At 36.2% G+C, this 4,715-nt stretch overlaps 1 long non-coding RNA gene across 2 annotated transcripts in view; it reads left to right on the top strand.

Annotated features, from left to right (window-relative positions):
* The window catches only part of LOC112147807, a 6,728-nt gene that overhangs the window by 345 nt on the left and 1,668 nt on the right, over window positions 1-4,715 (top strand). Inside the window, exon 2 of one of the 2 annotated variants that reach the window (XR_002919538.2) lies at window positions 2,758-2,836. This is a non-coding gene — a long non-coding RNA (uncharacterized LOC112147807). Of the gene's footprint in view, window positions 1-1,141; window positions 2,837-4,715 lie in introns of those variants that run through there. The other variant, XR_004949557.1, reaches the window with a different exon arrangement.

Raw genomic sequence — 4,715 nt, 5'->3', positions numbered from 1 at the left:
CATCTCTCACACTCAGTTTAAATGGATGGAGTAGAAATGTTCTCAAATGATCTTATTTGTTCTGCTTTATAAAGTTAATCGCTAATAAAGAAATACTAATTAATTGCAGCACAAATGAAGAGAAATCTCTAAGTATTTTAAAAATTCTTGAAATTTCTACAAATTCGCAACTCTATGAAGTTTTGTGCAATTACAACAACTACTCCATTGGGGGCAGTAGTGCTCAGATGAAAAGAAAATTAGGCAAAAAAAAAAAAATCTGCAACTGTCATTTATTAGTAAGTATATTCACCTCTTTACATCACACTTAATGACAACTTTTAAGGGATTTGCTATTACATTTTTTTTATCTTAATTCAAGCCTTTTTTATTGTTTTTTTTGTTTTTGTTTTTGTTTTTTTGCAATTTGGCAAACTAACAGCAAGTTCATTCTTTATTGTTTCCTAAAACATTTCCTTTATTTAAGTGCCAGAAAATACCTAATTTGCAAACATAACATCTGATCTCGTACTTTAAAACATTTTAGAGATTATGAGTTTAACAAATCGCTTAACCTGATTATGTTTAAAACAACAGGATCCGGTTTGGAGAAAACAGACAGTCTCATGAGCCTCAAGTGTTCTAATTGTATTAGTTTGTCTTGGCAGAGCTAACCCAGGGTCTGTTTTATCCCAGTGGAAACAGAAAGATGTGGGTGCTGGTGGCCCCCCGGGGGTGCTTCATGTGAAGACGATGAATGCCGAAGGGTTTCTCTGTTCTCCAGACAATAGGGCTGTCATTGCTGCTCCATCCCTCAGCCAGGAACAATGTCCTGCTCGAGATGCATCCGCACACAGTTATCAATCTTTTCCAAAGCCATTTAAAGTCGCTGCCAGAGTTCATGTTCCTGCTCAGAGTTCCGGATTCAGCAGAAAAATATCACTGTGAAGAGGAGCTTATAGATAAAGACAGTGATGAGGCACAACTAAGCAGATCCTGGGCGAGAAATGAACATGAAACATTAAAAAACCGAATTGAATAGCTTTTTTCAAACTAAGGTCATTTAAATTTGTTTGTTCAGTAAAATACTTATAGCTTTTTTTTCTCTACTTGTTCCAGATGATTATTTTTTAGGCAGTAGGAATGCTGCAGAGGAGGAACTGGAATTATTACCATGATAAAGCAGTTTTTTGTATAGTTCATTTCCCCTTACATGCTGAGTAAAATTGTTTTGGAGGTCAGAAATGTGTTTAGCATTTAAGGTAAATGTTTTAAAGTTTCAGTCTTAGTCACTGTGTGTTTTATTACTAAAAACAAGGGCAAATAATTATTTTTAGTGATATTCGACGCACAAACTTTGATTATAAAAACAGTCACATAAATTCCTATTGAAAATTATTAAAATAAGTAATTCTGTATTTAAAATCTGCTGCTTTGCTGCTGCTTTCATTCCTTGACATTGTGATGACACTTACATTGGAACTAAAGGATGAAGCCGTGGCGCCGACTCCCGGCACATCAGTTGGGCTGTGCCGCAGTGACAGCACCACAGGGATTTGATTCTGGCTCCCCTCACAAAATCTTTTTTTTTTTTTTTTTTACCACCAGTGCCCAGGCATGGCTAGCATAGGTGTGGATACAGTTGGGAGGGTGGTGTTTACTCCGGCTGTTGGTTGTGAGATCCGTCACAGTTCTCTCTCACAGCATTCCTGTTCCATTCTCGAGTCCAGAGAGCGATGGTGTGGCACACATCTGTAGGCTGGTGGCCAGGGACGGTGCCTGAGCAATCACAGCCACATCAGCTCATCTGATGTGTTGTCAGATGACGCACAAAACCTAACTCGCAACCTGCCTCCAGTGGTCTTTGGTGGAACTGCAACACTTTAAAGGCCTACTTTAGGTTTTGACCAGACCCATACGCTCTGTTTTTAAAAACAAAAATGTTAATTTCATTAAAGTTTCAATTTATGTTGAGCCCTTTAACACCAGAGCTTTAGAATTCTGAAGAAAAGTAAAAAAGTTTTGTGTCGATATTCAGCACTTTACTGTAATGACGTGTTTACACGTTGTGAATCAGCCAATCCACATCAGATTTTGTAGGAATAACGTTAGTTCCCTTCAGTTCACTTTTCCCTTTTTTTGCGCAATTTTGCATGCTTTTTATTGTCATTTCTTTCAAACAACGCCTAGTGTGATTGGTTGTAGACATTGACATTGTTCTACAAAGATTTGAATTTTGCAAATTTAAACAGAAGAGAAAATAAAGTATAAAAATGTTGATTTATGTCTAAAAAAAACCTGCAGTTTTGCGGGCTAAAAAACATAGAAAATTCTACTTACCTGATTGCACCTGTTGCTGGTTATTTTTTAAAATGTAACCACTGGTATAAATGAGGGCAAATTTAATTTTGGTGTCGGCAACAAGCTATGGTTTTGTAAGGTCCTTCTGGACGTAATGAAAAAGCAGAGACGACCGGTTCCAACTGGGTTTTTTTTTTTTATTGAACTCGTAACCACGCCGCTCTGACTTACTCGTACCTCATTCTTCACACTCCCACAAACCTTCTTATATTGTCCTGCTCCTCCACCCAAAACCCACACTCATCCAATCACGTTCATCCAACTGACTGGAGCGCCAACACAACACAGAACACATGGAAAAATCTCAACGTTGGTGGATACAGTTTTGTCTTTTTTTCTTTTTTTTTTTTTCTTTTTTTTTTATTGGCAGTATGTTGGATTTAAAGGTGGAGCCAATGAATTACCATTTGTTTTTAGACAACAGGGTGAAGTAAACATCAGTCAAAATGGCTGCACCTCTTGAGGCTTCCTTTTTGGTGCTCTGAATCCTTAATCGGTAAGTTTCTCTGTTCATTTAAATATTTTTGCTTTCTCTCTCCTTTCGCTTTTTTATGGAAGTGTATTATAATTAAGAAAAGAAAAAAAAAGGTTTATTGTTTTTGTATTTTTTTTATAACTACAAAAGCAAAGAACTACAAACAGGCTGGGCACTAAAACTATAAGATGATCTGGAATTAAAAGAATGTGTTTGTATGACGGACAAAATCTTTGTCCGATTTGGTTGCCATAATATCAATAATCATAATATCATAATTTATTCTTCCTACTGACTTTATCCACAAACATTACAGAGCAAAATGTTTTAAATTGAATACCAAAAAAGCACAAAAAACACAAACACTTAAAAAACACTTTTTAAAAACAACAAGTTGCCCTTCCATTGTTTTTCACATATCAACAAATTTAATAAAATGTAATATAATTAAATATAATTTTAAGAAATTTTGTAAATATTTAACAAAAACAGAATATTTCCCACTGTGACAATATCAGGAGAACTTTGAAAATAAACACAATTGATCCATCATCCCAATAAAAACTTCTAACTGAACAAAGATATTTATTTTTATTTTTTTTGTGAACTATACAAAAAAAGGCTCTCTTGTAAAAGAAAATAAGAGACAAAAGTGGTACTAAAAATGACCCTGTGCAGGGTGCCATCACTTATGAGTGACAAATTACACGCATAAAATGCTGGGTGCAAACTTTAGTCTGATTAGTTAATGAAAGCTTTGCGGTGGGAAGGTGGGTATTTTTGTCTTTCACGGTGGGGGTTTGACAGTTCGAATGTGTGAGTGTGTCTGCCTGTATGAATAGCCAGAGTGTCAATGAGTGCAGACCTTGACAGCGAAGAACAGATGAGATGATTCACAAGCAAGGCATTGTCCTGGCTCTCATCACTTCTGATGGCAGCCCAGAGCAAATAATATCGGTGGAAGTGGATGATGGAGCAAAATTGCCGAGCGAGGGCTTTTGTTTCCAACTGCCAAACAATCACTGCTGAAAGAGCCTAAAGACTTAAGGAGATTAAATGTTTTGTTAAGTGAAACAAAGTGCTTGTTTAAGAAAGGGGTCAAAATATCTGCCTCAATGTTTTCTTTTTGTCTCGACTAATATTTGCCTGTGAATCATATTTCCTGTATGTCTGGAATATCACTGATATTTTCTCCTCGTTTTCCGCTCTTATCCTATTTATCCCTCTTTTCCGGAGGTTCGTGGACATTTCTGGGTCGCCGGTAATGGGAAGTGTTTAGCAGGACAGAAAAATAAAGTGCTGCTTACGCCAGCTGCTCACAGAAAACCCAGTCGACACCCTTTCAGATCTTCCTTTTTTCCTCCGGCTCTTGTTATAGCACCATAGCTTTAAGTACCTCTGGGCCTGAGGGGACGGGGAAGAACAGTGAGGTATGACGCCTTTTTAATCCAGTTTTCTATTATTTAGGTTATGTTTTGTGTCAGGCTATGTACTGTTTCTTGCAGTTACCTCACACCAGGATTCAGTTTCAAACATCCACAGCTGTTTTTCTTAAATTCCCCTCATTATTTCAGATGATCCACCATGTGCTACCATTTAATTAAATAAGTTCATGTTAAATTATAGCTTTGTTTCAAAAGTGTTAAAAATTATAATATAATCAATATGAAGTAAACTTTAGGATAACAATATAAAACAGCAATAACAATAATGAAGCCTGCCCCTAAAAAAATACAATAAAGTAAACTCAAGAAAAAAATATATAAATAAATTCCTGTCAGAAGATGCCATTGTGTGGTTCACAATTCATGACAAGATTTTATTTTGTGTCGACAAATGAAACTTTGAATCAATCAGTTATTTACGGTGGCCCTGAAATGTAAATCAGTCAATGCAAAAG

Source organism: Oryzias melastigma, linkage group LG17 (genome assembly GCF_002922805.2).
Source record: "Oryzias melastigma strain HK-1 linkage group LG17, ASM292280v2, whole genome shotgun sequence".
Taxonomy (NCBI): domain Eukaryota; kingdom Metazoa; phylum Chordata; class Actinopteri; order Beloniformes; family Adrianichthyidae; genus Oryzias; species Oryzias melastigma.
This window is presented reverse-complemented; position numbering and strand designations above follow the sequence as displayed.